Below are 18,283 nucleotides of genomic sequence, written 5' to 3'. Positions count from 1 at the left end.
TGTCTAGTGTGCATAATGTATTCCATATTTCCATGTTGAGGAAGTATGTGTCAGATGGAACTCATGTACTGAGTTATGAGGATTTGGAATTGGAGGCAGACTTGTCTTATGAAGAGCAACCATTTCATATTCTTGACAGGAAGGACAAGGTCCTAAGGAACAAGACTATACCTTTTGTTAAGGTATTATGGAGGAATAGCAGGGTCGAGGAAGTGATCTGGGAACTGGAGGCAAATATGCAAGCTCAGTTTCCCGAGTTGTTCAGGTAAAATTTCGAGGATGAAATTTTTGTAAGGAGGGAATAGTTGTAATGTCCCAAAATTACCTAATAAGGCTTAGGCCCTTGATTAGGTGGTCGGGATGGAAATATGTGAAAATATGTGTTTAATTGCTATGTTAATTATAATTATGTGAATTACATGATAATATGACTAGATGTGCATATTTAGGGGTATTAAATATGCATGTGGGCCTGATTCTTATTAGAAGGGCGACTTTGGTAATTTGGCCCATTGCGGGCATAATTGTATATCTATGTGCATATATGTGATATATGTGAGAGACCACATTATTATGTGGGTTTATTTGGGTTAGTCGGCACGAGGCGATCCTAGGGAGCAAGCTAGCGGGAAAGTCACAGCAGGACCCAATACTTGACTCGGGGCGAGTCAAGGGGTATTTTGGGTAATAGTCATTTAATTGGGTTATCAGGTTATGGAAAATAAATATTTGGAGATATGTTTGGAGTTAGAGTGTTTAGGAGGGAATATTGGGGAAATTTACCATTTTTCCCCGGGGACGTTTTTGGTACCCTGAGCCTTGGGATTAACTTAAGTTAAAAAATAAAAGACAAAACAATAGAAACACTTGGAAGCTACCTAAACCGACCTCCTCCCTTTCTCTCTCCTTCTCCAAGCTTTCTTTGAGTTGTTCATTGAAACTAAGGAGAATTTCGGGCTAGGATCACTTGAATTGAAGCTAAGGATTTGGGAATTAACTCAGTAGCAACTTGGGGGAATTAATCTTTATCAGAGGTAAGCTTTAAATTATGATTTATAGCATTTAAATTATGTGTGTTCTTGGCTGGGTTTTAGTGTTCTTGAGCCTTTGAAGTTTAAAGACTAAATTGGAGTTTTGATGAGGTTTTAAGACTAAGTTTTGTTGGGTTTTGCCGCTGGGAACATATTAGAGTTGTTGTATTGATTTAGTTATGTTATTGGGGTTATTTTGGGTTAAATTGGATGGGTTTTGGCTACTAAAAATGGAGGTTTTTTGGGGTTCGAAGGGGTCAGGTCGCGGCTCTGTTCTTAGTGTGTCGCGGCCCTTTAGAACTATTGGGAGCCCAGGTGGGCTTTCCTGCAAGGGCAAGCCGCGACGCCACCATGGCTGGGCTGCGACGCATGTCTGATGGTTAGGGAGGCTGAGCCTCTAGTTGGAGGCGGGCCATGACATAAGGGCATGGGGCTGCAACTCTTAGGGGGTTTTTTTTGGACCCCGAGAAGATTTTGAGCGCGGGAACTCGACCTTAGGGGCTTGAGATTTTTTCCCCTACTCGGTTTGGTGGAACCCGAGGCCCCAGAGGCTGGGACTTGGTCCGGAAGCCTTTGATCACTCAATATTAATGGAATCCTATTTTATGGTTGTGACATAGGGTATCACTAGGGGCTCAGAACCGGGATTGTGCTTGAGGTTCATTCATATTTGCGCTTGCTTGGACCTAAGGTAAGAAAATTGCACCCAGAACATGTTGTATGTGATTAGGGCTTGGCCCGTCTTATGTATATTAATATGATTAGGGCTTGGGCCCCAGGATTTGATATCTTAGGCTATTTTTCTAAATGTTTGTCGATAAATGCTTATCTGCATATATTCGTTACATAAAATTCTATGATTAGGGCATGTGGCCCCGTTATATGAATATGTTAGTATTATGAAAATGGGTATTCTATGAGATTATATGATTAGCATGAATATGTGCTTAATTAGTCAGGGTGTGCCTATTCACATCTGTTTCTTATAAATAAGATTTGTAATCCTGGATCAGGGCTTGACTTATGAGTCAAGGAAAGCAGTAGCGCGCTGGTCGAGAGGCATTGGCCTAAACCAGCAACGTACTATTACGTTGATCGACTCTAAGGTGATGGTGAACCACAGGGTTGGGCTAGCTCCATGGCTAGTGAGACAAAGCTAAGGGCGAGGCCCCAGGTGACTCTATGGTCATGTAGCTAGGGCATAGGCCCGAGAAGTGGTTTAAAAGCCAATTGAATAGGGCAGCGACCCCAGGTTGATCTAATGATCATGTGATTAAACTTAAATAACATTGGTTGTGAATTAATGTTATTGATTATTGTAAAGTTATATTCTTTGTTGTTACCCATTCTGTTTTCTTGCTGAGCCTCAGCTCACGGGTGCTTTGTGGTGCAGGTAAGGGAAAAGGAAAGTTTGACCAACCATGAGTTGGAGAGCTTCGGTGGTAGCATATACATATGCGGCTACTCGGCCATCACAACTAGGGTTATCTCAGAGGAACTAGAGTTATAGCCGTATTTTGCCGCTTAGGCCGGCTGATGTAACTTTCGATATGTTTCAATCCTTTTTAATAGTTGAGTTGTAATATTTTGGGATCCCATGTTAATTAAAACTTTTGGAATAAAAGTCAATGGTTCTTTGACCAAAATATTTAACACTAACCCTTGTCATTAACCTTAGTTACATGTTTTAATTAAATGACCTGATTCGCAGGTCTGACACAATTTTAAGTAAACAGTGTAATAGTCCTTGATTAGGAGGGCGTTACAGTGGAGAAAGGATGGGAGTGGACACAGCCATACTGAAAACTACACATTATCAATAAAATAAAAATCAATCACATTTTCTCAATAAAACTCCCATTCACACAAATTTCAAGAAATAACACAACATATACCAAAAATATGTAAGATATGAGAAAAAATACAAAAATAATCATATCACTATTTCTATTGATTTTTAACTAATCTATGATATCCTTGTCCAAGTTGGCAAGAGTCAAAAATACCACTAGTTAAATAAAGTTGTAAACTTATTTAATAATGGACGCCATTATTAACAACCTACTATTTGATCAAAATAAGAAAACAAAATCTCTTATTTTATGAGCTAGACCCACGATTTTGATAATCAATATATTTAGTCATAGTAGTCACCGTAGAGGTGAGTCTAGTAAAATTTGACCTATAATTATCTATCTTTTGAAATCTAACCTTGTCAAAATAACTAATGAACACCTTCCATAGGGGGACGAATCAAACCGCTCGAGGCCCCATTAAGCTATTGACTTTGTTAAACCAACGGTGGAGATCGAATATAATTATTAAAATAAGCTCATTATAAAATTTAAAAATAATATTTTTATTATTTATTATTAGAAAATTAATGACTATGGTTCTCCAAAAAAATTGAAAAAATTAAATTTTTAAAACCAAAGTCCTATAATCTCCTATTAATTCTAAAGTGTCACATTGAAACAAATTCAATTAATTCAGAATTAATTTGTTGCTAATCAATATTTAGGTTTAACTAATATAATGAACCTATACAATTACGTCCAACTCAGGTAAATGAGCCTTAACAATTGGGCTTGTATGGAGGAGGGCTGATGAATCTCATACCAAACCATATTCATTACATCCAGGCACCACGAAGATGTATCAAGACCTAAAATCTTTGTATTGGTGGCTCGGGATGAAAAGAGACGTGATTGATTATGTAGCGAAGTGTCTAACCTGTCAGCAGGTGAAGGCTGAACACCAGCGGCCAGTGAGGTTGTTACAGCCTTTAGGTATTCCTGAGTGGAAGTGGGAAGATGTTACTATGGATTTTGTGGGGGGCTTTCCTAGGACAGTGGGGCAACATGACTTGGCATGGGTGATTGTAGACAGGTATACCAAGTTAGTTCATTTTCTGCCAAAGAGAACAAACTTTACTGTGGACCAGTATGCAAAACTATATGTGAGGGTGATTGTACATCTCCATGGGGTTCCAAAATCTATAGTGTCAGACCAGGATCCCATATTTACCTCTAAGTTTTGGGGAAGCTTGTAGAAGGCTATGTGGACTCAACTGAAGTTCAGTACAGCTTATCATCCTCAGACAGACAGGCAGTCTGAGAGGATGATTCAGATACTCGAGAACATGCTTAGGGAAAGTGTATTAGATTTTGAGGGGTCCTGGAGTAAGTATCTTCCATTGATTGAGTTTTCATACAACAAAAACTATCAATCAACAATAGGAGTAGCTCCATATGAGATGTTGTATGGAAGGAAGTGTAGATCACCCATTCATTGGGATGAAATGGGAGAGAGGAAGTACTTGGGTCTTGAGATGGTTTAGAGAAGTGAGGCTATTGAGAAGATTGAAGCTCAAATGCTTGCCTCACAGAGTAGACAGAAAAGCTACGCTGACCCTAAGCATAGAAACGTGGAGTTCCAGTTATGGGACCACGTTTTTCTGTGAGTTTCATCACTGCGGGGAGTAAAAAGGTTTGAAAGGAAGGGCAGGTTGAGCCTTAGGTTTGTAGGACCTTTTGAGATCTTGTAAGGGATCAAGTAGGTAGCCTATAGATTGGCTTTGCCCCCATCATTATCAGGAGTCCATGATGTGTTTCACGTCTCAATGCTTCATAAGTATGTGTCAGAACTGACCCATGTGCTAGGTTATGAGGATTTAGAGATATAGATAGACTTGTCTTATGAGGAGCGGCCAGTTCAAATCCTAGATAGAAAAGACAAGGTTCTAAGGAGCAAGACAATTCCTCTAGTTAAAGTTCTATAGAGAAGCAGAAAGGTCGAGGAAGGAACTAAAGTCAGATATGCGAGAACATCATCCTGAGCTGTTAAGGTAAGTTTCGAGGACGAATTTTTTCTTTAGGAAGGGATAGTTGTAAAGTCTCAAATTTGCTAATAAGGCTTAGTGCCTTAATTAGTGTGACAGGAGGGTATAATTGAATTTATATGTGAATTTAATTAAATATATGTGTGATTATGTGAAATATATGGTTTGTATTATTGTATGACTATTTATGCATGCGTATGTGTATTAGATGTGATTGCGGGCTCATTTTGGTGAAAAATGGTATTTTTGTAATTTTGACTCATTGAGGGTATACTTGTAATTATGTGTTTTGTGAGTGGGACCACATTATTATGTGGATATATTTGAGATATGTGGCGTGAGGCAATCCTTGTGAGCAATTTGGCGAAAATGTCACATCGAGGATTAATGCCCGACTCGGGGTAAGCCTAGGAGTATTTTAGTAATTTGGTGAATCACCAAGGATATTGGAGTATGAGATATAATTGGGGGAAAATATTAGTGTTTGGAAGATTAGTGGAATTAATTGTGAATTTTAAATGAAATTTTAGGTTTAGCGGAAAAATGGTGGCAAAAGACAATTTTGCCTTTGGGGCATTAGAGAACTAAGGTAAAGGCCAGGGGTAAGTTGGTCTTTTCCCTAGTCTTGCAACAACCTAATCACTGAGAAGCTCTCTAAAACTCAGTCATTCACTAAAACACTTTCTCTCAGCTCACTCTCTCTTTCTCTCTTGGTTCTCTTTCTCTCTCTCTCTCTCTCTCTCTCTCCCTTAGCTTGTTGGAGTTCTTGGATTCTTTTGAGACTAGCTTGGGAATTGAAGGGGATTAAAGCTGTGAATTGGGTTAGGAAGCAGCCTGAGGTTGTATCTACTTAATTGAGGTAAGAATCCTCCTCTGTCTTGGTGAATTCTTTAATTGGTTTAAGTTTTGGTTGAGTTTTAAACTCATGGGTGCACTTTGGGTGTTGTTGGAGTTTTGATGAAGTGTGTGGGTTTATTTTGATGTTTATAGTGTATTAGTGATGTTTCGAGGCTTAATTCTGAGCTTGGTTATTAATTGGGGTGAATTCTATAAGTTTAGGCTCGGAGAAAAGCATAAAAAAAAATATGGGTTCGTGGGGTTGCGTCGCAGCACTGTTCTTGGAGCGTTGCGGCCCGCATGAACTCAGAGGCTAGGGCAGTTCTCTGAATCGCCTTGGCGCCGCGGCACGTCTCCACAGTGATAGTTTGGGGGGCTCTCTGACTTGTAGAGCACCGTGGCTCTAATTGGGAAAGTTAGCCAAAAGGGGTTTTTGAGTACGGGAACTCAAACCTAAGGGCCCGGGAAGGATTCTAATACCCGGTTTAGTAGAATTCGTGGTCTCGGAAGCTAGGACTCGACCTTGAAGTTGTTAATTGGTTTAGTTCTTGGTGATTATTCGTTAATATGTTGTGACTAGATTACCGCAAGGCTTAGGATCAGGATCGTACTTAAGGTCGTATCGTCATCCACCCCGAACTCAAAGTAAGAAAACTGTACCCTTGTTGAAATTAGGGCTTGAGCCCCTGAGAAAGAACTAGCTATGACTCTGTCTTGAACTGATTGTTGGAGTGTGAGTAACTGTACTTTACATAGTTGAGATATGTATGTAATGTATGTTTGTTCATATTTGGAAGTGTGGTACGCACTGGTACGACCATATGGTTGTGTTAACCCTCGATTTAGTCAACGACACGGAGTCACAAAAATGATAAGGATTACAGAATTGAATGCAAGAATTAAAACGACATAATAATTTTATAGTGGTTTGACCCTAAGGATTGGTAATAACCTACATCCACTTAGTGTTTTTATTGATGTAGACTGCAAAACATGCGATCAGCGAACTAGGGTTCACTAAGTTTCACAAGATCTGAAGTTGAATACAAAGATCGTGTATAAAAGCACTTGTTCTCTTTGAATACAAAATATTGTGTATGAAATAAATTAATCCCATGAGTCCTATTTATAGGCTCAAGGATGTATAGATGGGCCTATGGGCCGTCCTTAACTTTTGTTACAAGCATAAAAAAATAGTAACAGAAATAATGATATTTACATATAAAAGTAATCAAATATCTTGCGAACGTCTAGCTCATAACCATCCCTGAGTGCTTGCCTCGATCTTAGGAGCAGATCTGGTCGTATATGTCAGCACATCTTCTTTTCCTACTGCTCTGCATATTCCTTGCGCCTATTGAGCAACTCAATTTCCTCTCGATATCATGGTCGTTGGTCGACCAGGTCTTCATCAATAACCAGTCACGTGTTGTCCATGGACCTCTTAAACATGCCACGTCATCATGCAAATATTTTAGGGAAACATTTGCCCCCAAGGTTTATTTTAGTGCAATCAACATTTAATAAAGTTATTCGACCAACAATCCTACTGACCCGTCACATTTGTCAGTACTTACTTTCTCGAAAAGGTAAGTAATCTTACCCTTTCAGTTCCCCAGACACGATTTGATAGTTATGGTGATTTCCCATGCATCGAAACCCTATTCTCATGATTACTCACCATGAATGCCCCGAGCAGTATAACTATAAGCCCCTTCACTCCTTTTCATTTTTAACCAAACCTTCTCTCTCTTCAAGAACACTCAGAAAAAACCTCCAAGAATCCTAAACACTCCAATGCGATCCGAGGCATCTTCGAGCAACTTCAAGCAAAACCTTCATAATTTCTTCCACAATATTTACTTCAAGTAAGTTTTCGAACCCATCCTCTTATATTCGTAGCAATTTTCATGCATTTTGGTCGTGATTTGTCTGTGTTTATAACTGGATTTTGAATGCTCTTGATGAGGTTTTGGGTAAATCTGGTTTAGGTAAAAAAACACCCACAAATACTATAATAAAATAGGTATTATAGGCAATATAATGCATAAAACAATGTTTAGAAGGACTATAGGGTTTATTTACACTGATTTTAGGTCCAAAATCGAAGTGAAAAATTCAATTTTGGGTATTTTGAGAAAACATGGTTTTTCTCACCTATTTTCGGAGTTGAAAAGTTTTTCTGATCATATTCACTTTTTGATATGTTTTTTCAACCTGTTTGCATGTTTATTGTGCTTTTATCAGGATGTTGCTGGTCGTATAAAAGCTTAACTTTTATACACGAGCAGGGCTATCCTTCCTTTTCTTTTTCTTCTTTCTCTATTGGTCGTAGATTCTCACTTCCCCTTTTCTCTTCTCAAATATTCATGCATGATCCCTGGGGAGGTGAGAGACCAATAGATAGTGACCTGCATGCTCTGTTGTTTGAGGATCAGGAACAACCTTCTCTGCCTTTTCCAGAGCCTTCGACACCACCTCCAATTCCTATGACCAACCATCCTCAAAATCCTCCAAAGAATCATCCAAACATGAGTCATGTCAAACACATTGCTCATAGGAAAAGAAAAACTACAAACTCACCTACCACCCAGCCATCTACTAACATCGAGGGCCCTTCACACGACTCTCAATCCTTGAACGTTGCACCACCAGAGATTCAATCTAAGGCCCATCCACATGAAGGTCCACGAGCAGAGGTACCCTTGTACATCGCCCCTCCAAGCTTCATATCGACCAGGATAGTGGCAAAGTATCCCAAAAAATATGGGCTTCCTAGGATTACTTTATATAAGCCTACACCCGACCAGAGGGCAAACGTGCTCGAAGGTGCCTATAGCGCCTGGTCGAGGTACCACATAGGAGCAGGGGCAATTTTGCCCTTGTACAACTTTTTCTGAGGGGTAGCCAATTATTTCAAGGTGGCCCCATTCTAAATAACTCCCAATGGATATAGAGTACTTTCACACTCTATATCCTGTATAATCATAAAAAAATGGCTTGTGCCTACCCCTCATGAGATCAACTACCTATTCGATCTCAAATCCAACCGCAAGCAAAGCAACACGGGGTTCTTCCATTTCTATCACCAGGGATTCGGTCGGACATTCCTAAGTGATATAACTTATAAATCCAACGTGGAAAAGTACTTCCAAGAGTACTTCCTCACGACCGACCTGGTCGCAGATAACATGGCATTCACACGAGGAGGTAAACTCTTTAATCTTTTTTTGACATTCCTTTAGTCAATTTGTATATTTTCCTTGTTCTTAGTTAGTTTGTATTGTTCTTAGGTCCATGGTATCGACCAGAACCCACTCCAAAGATGGAGATAAGGTGTGCTGCCCTTGCCAGCATGACACATATAGAAAAAAGCATCAAGGAGTTGGTCACGGAAAGCAATTTGAGGCTGGTTGGCCTTCTAGAGCCTCACCAAGAGATGAGAGATTCAACTATGGGGAGTGCCACTGGTGATGACACTAAAGAACAAGAAAACCCTGAACAGTAACAGGATGTGTCATAGCCACAAAGGCGCCGACCAACGGAAGTGACCATTCAAGAGCACAAACCCAACACTCGACCAACCAATATCCCTCCCCAACATGGGAGGGGAAAACAAAAATTACCTGAATATGCTGGTCCTATACTTGAATCCTTTAACTAGAACGATATACATTTTTCACTTTTAGATACATTTCCCATCCCTTACCATCTATTCGATAGGGATGACAATTTTAATTTTTTGACCAGTAGTTTTAGCTTGGACTTCTTTGAGGCAAATAGTGAGTGTAGAAGTAGTCCCTTAGATAACGTAGCGACCAATAATTGTAGTTTGGGTATACTACTTAGAATTTCTTTTAAATTGTTTCCTTATCATGTAAAAATATTTCTTGACATATATTCTGGTGTTTGTTTTTCTTGTAGTCATGCAAACTGACGATGTGTTCGACATCTATGCCTGAAGAGGCAAATTAGTGAGCTCAAAGAAATCAAGCAGGAAAAATTCTAGAGAAGCCAGGGGGAACCTTCAAGAAAAAAGGCTCGACTAGAAGACCATTTAGCTTCCATTCCTTCCAAAATAACTACCAATCCTCCTCCTTGTTTAACGCCCAAAATGTGACTACCACTAAACGGTTGTTGTAGTAAAATCGGGCAGTCGATCCACAAGGAGGTAACTTAAAGCCAAAAGATTAGTAGAAAATAACACAAAAAGTTAGTAACATGAAATAAATAAAAAATGGAAATGAAAAGAGATTTGAGATTTTGGTATTGTCTTTTTGATGAAATGATAAAGTGAGATAAGTGAAATAAAAGTAAGGTGTAATCAAGAGTTTGAGAAATAGAAAGGTTTCAAGAATCATCCATATGCTTGTTTGGTTACTTAGTTACTTGATTTACAAAATTACACAAGTGAATAGTTCACATCCCAACATTTACTTGGAAAATCTAACATTAAAGTCCATATTCTTCTGTAACAAAAGTTCATTTGAGTTACAAAGTTCTTTACTTCAATGTTAATCTTATGAAAAATCTAATAATGACAAAATACCCAAGGGCAACAATGCAATAGAAGATTAGACATAAAATTATGTATCAATATTATTTTTACTAATTAGAAGCACATAGAAAGAGCATGACTAATCCTATATACTATTAGCACAAGTAAATAAAAATAACAAAATAGAGATGGGGATGAAAGAACATAAATAACTCAAATACATTACATTAAGAACATAGTAAACCGAAGTAGCAAAATAGCATCACTAGCATATGGAATCATCCCTAACCTTCTTAGGAAGATTGGACCATTATGCTCATGATTCTCATAAAATTCTAAGAAGAAAATATGAGAAGAAAGTGAGTTGAAATTTTGCTATAATTTCTTTACTCTAAAAATTACATACCAAATGTGAAAGAAGAGTCAATATTTATAGAAAGAGAAAATGACTAAAAAGAAATTAAATTACAAATGGGGTCTACAAAATAAATTTGAAATATTAATAATAAAATATGATTTTGACAAATAAAATCTTAGTATTAAGATTAACCTAGCTACTTTAGTAAATGGTCATTTTGCCATTTTTCTAAAACACCACAAAATATGAGCTTAAGAGCTCAAAATGGGAAGGTGCAAGACCCAAAACCCACAAAAAATGGGTTGAAAGGTGGCTGAAAGTGTTGACAAGTGCAGCTAATAGAGGTGCGTCATGTGTCCAGGTGGTGGCAAGCTTGGGCTTGTTTGGGCTCATTTTGGGCCTAATTCCCTTTAAAAATGCTACTTTTTCAACTCTTTTTTTCCACTTTTGATTCTTTCTTTCTTCTTTCCTTTTCATTATGCCAAAATGCAACTTTAGTTCCTACAAAATAACAATAAATTAAATCATAATCAAATAAATTATATTAATTCAATGAAAATATTAATTAAACTTAATTTATTTTGACCATTAAAATCAATAAATATGCATTTTTCACCACTAATCACAACCCCCAATTAGCTTATTGCTAGTCCCTAGCAATTCAAGCGAAAAAAGAAAATTGTCGAGTTGAATAATCAAGTCAAACCAACGCAAAATCATCTAAACATTTTCAAAGTATCAGCAAGAAGTCAGAGATTACTATCGAAGCTACTTCAGATGCAATTCCAGAGTTGTGTGTGTGCGCACCAAATCATATTCTTTTTATCGCAAGTCATAACACATATAGTATCAAAAAATCTCAAAAGTATAAAGGTCGCAACTCCAAAATTCCTCACAGGCATTGAAAGTATTTTTAATGGGAAGGATACCACTCTTGGAGTTGGAAATGTAACTGTTTACGCTCAAATGAGAGAAGATAAACTTTTTAGGACAAGCAATTTGAACAAGTATTGATCGCAAGATAGGCATATCAACTTATTGGAATTCAAATGACAAACAACCTTTGGGATTTACATGAGAAAGCTCAAAAATAAAATGACAATTAACTAGAAATGATAAATAAGAAAAGGAAACTATTAATAATATATATTTTTTACAAAACAAAAAAAAATACTAAAAAGATTTTTGTTTTTTTTTTCAACAACTACAAAAATAATAAAGGAAAGTGTTGCTCTTGTTCTCTTTTTTTTTTCATTTTTTTCTTTTTTTTCATCATTCTTTTCCTTTTTTATATTTCTTTTTTTTTCTTCTTCTTTTTTGACAAGAGGCAACACAAAAATAAAAGAAAATTAAAAATAAAATAAATAGAACACAAATTTAAACTTTATTACAAAGACTCATTCTTATATGAAAAACATCCATCTAGTAAATGTCATGTTTTAAATTCCAAAGATGTGACTTTACCAACTCAAATGATCAATAAAAGTTCAAAAGGTTGTTTTCTCAACTCTTATAACTCACCAAAAAATGAAAAACTTTAAACTAGAAATTTCTCTCAACTATTTGTGTTAACAACCAATTTATGACATGTTTGGAAAGTGCACAAAAGAACTCAGAAAATCACTCTTTATAGCTAAACATGGTAAGAACTGGCTCAAACCAACAAGTTATACTCATGCTTGGATAATTTTGAGAAAAATTGACTTAAAAATTCAACAAGACAATAAGGTTTTCCAAATGAATGCTAATGACACAACAATGAGATTTTCCAAATGAATGCTCACCACCCCCAACCAAAAATCAGACAGTGTACTCAATGTCAAAATGAATAATCAATGAAAAAGGTAAGGAAAGAGAACACCTGGATGATGACCATGTCCATGAGGTGAGAGCGTAAATAGCCTGATAACAATACCCCAAAACAAACAAAATACAAGAACGAAAAACTTACAAAAATAAAAGAAAGACAGAAAAGTTAAAAAATAAATAAATAAAAACAAACAAACAAATCACTTAGAACTTCAGAGTGTATAAATTGGGTCCTTAAGAAGGACCTCTTCAACATGACTCACACACTCAATGTAATGCTTCAGTCTTTGGCCATTGACTCAAAAAATTCTCCCATCGGTTGGGTTCTCGACCTCAACAGAACCGTTGGGAAATACTTGCTTCACTACAAATGGACCAGTCCATCGCGATCGCAATTTACCGGGGTGCAAGTGCAAGCGAGAATCATACAGATGCACTTTCAGATTTAGCTCAAAGTGTTTCCGCAGGATATGTTTATCATGAGCGATTTTCAATTTTGCTTCATAAATCTTGGAATTGTCATATGCATCATTTCTCAACTCCTTAATTTCGAACAATTAGAGTTTGCGATTGATACCTGCGACATTCAGATCAAAGTTTAGGGCTTTGATAGCCCAATACGCTTTATGCTCGAGCTCGACAGGTAAATGACAGGCTTTTCCAAAGACGAGCCGATAGGGAGACATTCGAAGAGGGGATTTGAAAGCAGTGAGGTATGCCCAAAGAGCGTCTAGAAGATGTGTAGACCAATCTTTGCAGTCGGGATTTACCGTCTTTTCCAGAATGTGTCTTATCTCCCTATTAACTAACCCAGCTTGACCATTAGTCTGTGGATGATAGGCATTTGCAACCTTATGAAGTACATCGTACTTGCGCATAAGAGCTTCAAAAGATCTGTTGCAAAAATGAGTGCATTGGTCACTGATAATAGCGTGAGGAGTACCGAACCTTGATAACACATTTTCTTTCAAGAATTTGACAATTGTAGCATTATCATTGGTTCGACAGGGTACAACCTCGACCCATTTGGAAACATAATCCACAACGAGAAGAATGTAAAGGTAGCTAAAAGATGGTGGAAATGGTCCCATAAAGTCTATCCCCCAACAATCAAATATTTCGATAACAAGAATTGGGTTCAAGGGCATCATGTGCCGATGGGATAAGGAACCTAACTTCTAGCACCTTACACAAGAATGACATAAATCATTGATGTATTTGAACAGAGTGGGCCAGTAAAGACCGCATTGTAAGATTTTTGCAGCGATTTTCTTCACAGAAAAGTGACCACCATAAGCATCATTGCGGAAAAAATTGAGCACACTAGACACCCCATCGTCATGGATGCATCTTCGCATGATTTGGTCAGGGAAATACTTGAATAAGTATGGGTCATCCCAAAAGAAATTGCGTACCTCGACCAGAAATTTGTGTTTGTCTTGTGAACTCCATTCAGATGGGAGTTCACCTGTTACTAAGTAGTTCACAATGTGAGCATACCACGGCAACTTAGTAACGGAAAATAATTGTTCATCGGGGAAATCATCATGAATACGTAGACCATCAGCGGGATCGCTGAATTCAAGTCGGGACAAGTGGTTCGCGATGAAATTTTCAACACCTTTCTTGTCTTTGATCGTTATATCAAATTCTTGCAAGAGAAGGATCCACCGTATTAATCGTGCCTTAGCATCCTTTTTAGAAAGGAGATACTTAAGGTCGGAGTGATCTGTGAAGATCGTAATAGCTGATCCAATCATATATGATCAGAATTTGCCAAAGGCAAAGACGACGACAAGCAACTCTTTTTCAGTAGTGGAATAGTTCATTTGAGCACTATTAAGAGTTCAACTTGCATAATACACAACAAATGGTTTCCCCTCCCTTCTTTGTCCGAGCACAACTCCCATAGAAAAGTTGCTGGCATCACACATGATCTCAAAAGGAAGACTCCAATCGAGTGACTGAATGATAGGAGCAGAAGTGAGTGAATTTACAAGCGTCTGATGATTCCTCAAACTTAGGTGTCCACTCAAAAGAGACATTTTAGCTAGGAGGTTGCTTAGCGGACGAGCAATCATTGAAATTTTTTATATGAACCTCCTATAGAAACCAGCATGACCAAGGAATGACCTAACGTCTTTGACAGTCTTAGGAGTAGGCAGGTTGGAGATAAGGTCGACTTTGGATTGATCAACCTCAATTCCTCTTTCAGAAACAATGTGGCCTAAGACTACGCCAGAAGATACCATGAAGTGGCATTTCTCCCAATTGAGCACAAGTCCTTTCTCAATACACCGTTTTAAAACAGCTTCAAGATGAAGAAGACATGTGTCAAAGGAATTTACAAAAATGGTTAGGTCATCCATGAATACTTCCATTCATTTTTCAATCATGTCACTAAAGATGCTCATCATGCATCTTTGGAAAGTAGCTGGTGCATTACACAAGCCAAATGGCATACGCCAGAAAGCAAAATTGCCAAAGGGACAAGTGAAAGTGGTCTTATCTTGATCCTCTAATACAATCTCAATTTTTTGATAGCCAGAATAGCCATCAAGAAAGCAATAGAATGGATGACCTGCTATACATTCAAGGATTTGATCAATGAATAGGAGTGTAAAATGATCTTTGCGGGAGGCGGCATTTAATTTTCTATAATCAATGCACATGCGTCGCCCTGTCACAGTTTTTGTGGGGACAAAGACCCCTTTTTCGTTTTGGATCACGGTGACACCAGATTTCTTGGTCACGACTTGAGTTGGACTGACCCATTTGCTATCAGCTACTGGGTAAATAATATAAGCGTCTAGCAATTTCAAAACTTCATTTTTACAACTTCTTTCATTGTGGGGTTCATTCGCCTTTGAGGGTCTCTTCGAGGGATAGCCTCGTCCTCCAGATTGATTCGATGGGAGAAAATTAAAGGGTTAATACCTTTGATATCCGCAAGTGTCCAACCTATCGCAGATTTATGCGTTCGCCGTAGCTCGAGTAACTGCAATTCTTGAGAATTTTGAAGGTTGGACGAGATGATAACTGGAAAGGTTTCACCGTCTCCCAAGAAGACATGTTTCAAACCCTTGGGAAGTTGGGTCAATTGACCAATTGGAACCTCTTTGGCTGAAGTTTTCGGCTGTGACCTCTCACGAGGTAGCTCTTCAAAGCGAGGTTGCCAAAACTGAGTCCTTCTATTGTGCAAGTCTATGTGATCTGATATTGCAAGAGTAGACTCAATAGAACTGGGACTTTCGTTGTCAGATAGAAAGAGGAGTTCATCAAGATTATCGAAGTTGCTTCGCAATTGAACCTCCTCAGGAATTAAAGAGTCAATCATGAATGTTTGATAGCATTCATCATTTTCTCAGGGTTGTTTCCTGATGTGGAAGATATTGACTTCAAGAGTCATGTTTCCAAATGATATCTTCATTAGACCATTCTGACAATTATTCAAAGAATTTGCTGTAGCAAGGAATGGTCTTCCGTGGAAAATGGGAATTTTAGACTCCATTTTTACCACAGATTGTGTATCAAGAATAAGAAAATCAATGGGGTAATAGAATTTCTCAATTTGAACTAACACATCCTCAACAATACCCCTAGGCTTTTTGGTGGAGCGGTCAATAAGCTGTAGCACAACAGATGTTGGCTTCATTTCTCCAAGACCGAGTTGCGAGTATACAGAGTAAGGCATGAAATTTACACTCACGCCAAGATCAAGTAAGGCTTGGATGACCTCATGGGTCCCAATTTGGCAAGAAATGGTGGGACAACAGGGATTTTTGTATTTCGGCGGTGCCTTTTGTTCAATCACCGCACTTACTTGCTCAATTAAGAAAGCAGTCTTCTTGACATGGTGCTTCCTTTTTGTAGTGCATAGATCCTTGATGATTTTGGCATAAGCGGGCACTAGTTTTATGATGTGAAGCAAAGGAAGATTAATCTTCACTTGTGTCAAGTGCTCAAGGATTTCAGCTCGGTTATTAGGAAGTTTCCCAGCAGGTTTCAAAGCCTGGGGAAATGGTACTTTTGGAGAGGCATTGAGTGGTGGATTTTCGAGAATAACTTTTGGAGTGCTGGGAGAGTTGGATTTCATGGGTGGGTCTTGCAAAGTTTTATCGCTTCTAGTCGTGATGGCATTTACTTCCTTGACATTTTGATCATTAGAATTTGAAGATTGGGCCATGTGTTGGCCTTGCACATTGAATTTCGGTTGGGAATGGAGTTTGCCTTTTTCTGGAATGGCCAAGGATTCGGTCAATTTTGAGAATTGACATTTCATTTCCTTGATTTCTTCCATCATTTGGCGATTCAGTTTGGATTGTTCCTCTATGAATGCATGAAGGGTATTCTCAAGAGAATTTTGTTGTTGATGAGCATTGTATTGAGGTGTAGAATACGCCTTTGATGGTTTAACTTGTTGCTCATTTCTCCATTGGCCTCCAAACGATTGAGCTTGGTTGGAATCTCTCCAATTGAAATTTGGGTGGTTTCTCCAACCAGGGTTGTACGTATGGGAGAATGGCTTGTTATATGCCCCTAAGGCATTGCAATGCTCCTCATAAACCCCCCTCATCTCATTAAAAGCTAAGGAGTCCTTAGCTAAATGCTCCGTCCCTCAACAAACAAAGCAAGGTTCTTGCGGTTCTGCTTGAGCGATCATGTGCGGTTTTTGGCCATTTTTCATCATTAACACCTCAAACTGCTTTTCAAAGCTTCAAGTTGGGCCTTAACACTATCCTCTTCTCGAAGTTGATAGATCCCAGATGGTTTGTGTCGATTGGTGCTATCAGTAGCACTTGGACCAGTCCAGGTGTGAGATTTTTTCGCGGTTTCTTTGAGATATTCAAGAGCATTGTCTGGCTCTTTTTCGAGGAATTCACCATTGCATAGCATTTCTACAAACTGGCGCTCACGACGCATGATGCCTTCATAGAAGTAACTGACCAAATGCCAGTTCTCATAGCCATGGTGCGGGCACTGATTCAACAAATCTTTTAATCTTTCCCAGACTTGATAGAACGTTTCATTGTCCTTTTGGGAAAATGTGGAAATCTGTCGTCTTAGACTGTTGGTCTTATGGCTGGGGAAGTGTTTCAGAAAGAAGGATTTGGTCATCTCCTCCCATGTTCCAATAGACCTAGGTCTCAAAGAGTATATCCAGCTTTTGGCTTTGTCCTTCAAGGAGAAAGGGAACTTAAGTCGCACAAAATCGACATTTTTGGCTCGATTATAGATCATGGCTACTACCTCCTCAAATTCTCTGATATGCACGTATGGGCTTTCATTTTCCATTCCATGAAATGTGGGAAAGAGTTGAATCATGCTAGGTTTAAAGTCTAATGCGGGCATACTATGAGGGGAGATAATGCATGAAGGCGTGGAAGTGCGAGTAGGATGGAGGTATTCATTAAGAGTTCTTGGTCGAATTTCATCATTGTGAGCCATTGCGAATGGATTATTATCAGCTAAAGTTTGTGGAGAAGCATGATTGGTGGAAGGAGTTCCGGAAGGAGTGGCAGATGAATTGGAAGAAGTGTCACTAGAAGTTTCTTGATGATTCATTCACTCTAGGAAATTAGAATTGGATTTATTTTATGTTTTTTTATTTATTTTTGTTAAACTTGTTCCCAGGTAGATTTGGAGGTTTTTGGATGATCTCCAACGCCTTACTAGAACTCCCCGAGGTTACTAAGTAAGTATGGTGGATCACAAGTTAACCTTTTCGATCAAACAACCTTTAAGAAGAGTGAAATTGCTTATTTTGACAGAACAAGCTTGGTTTTCTTATAGTAATAAGTTCAACAATGTAATAGTGCAAAGGTATATGCTCGAAATGTTCTCAGGCTGATTGGGAAGGTTGCCAAGGTACCGCTTTAGACCCACACTTGCCTAGACAGAACTCCCTG

The 18,283-nt window shown here is 38.4% G+C and overlaps 1 non-coding gene across 1 annotated transcript; it reads left to right on the top strand.

Moving 5' to 3' along the window:
• The first annotated feature begins 17,337 nt into the window (after positions 1 to 17,337).
• LOC133793130 (small nucleolar RNA R71) lies at positions 17,338 to 17,444 on the top strand. Its single transcript, XR_009874590.1, has one exon. It is a non-coding gene; the product is annotated as a small nucleolar RNA R71 (small nucleolar RNA).
• Positions 17,445 to 18,283: the final 839 nt, after the last annotated feature.

The sequence above is a fragment of the Humulus lupulus genome, chromosome 7, assembly GCF_963169125.1.
Source record: "Humulus lupulus chromosome 7, drHumLupu1.1, whole genome shotgun sequence".
Taxonomy (NCBI): domain Eukaryota; kingdom Viridiplantae; phylum Streptophyta; class Magnoliopsida; order Rosales; family Cannabaceae; genus Humulus; species Humulus lupulus.
This window is presented reverse-complemented; position numbering and strand designations above follow the sequence as displayed.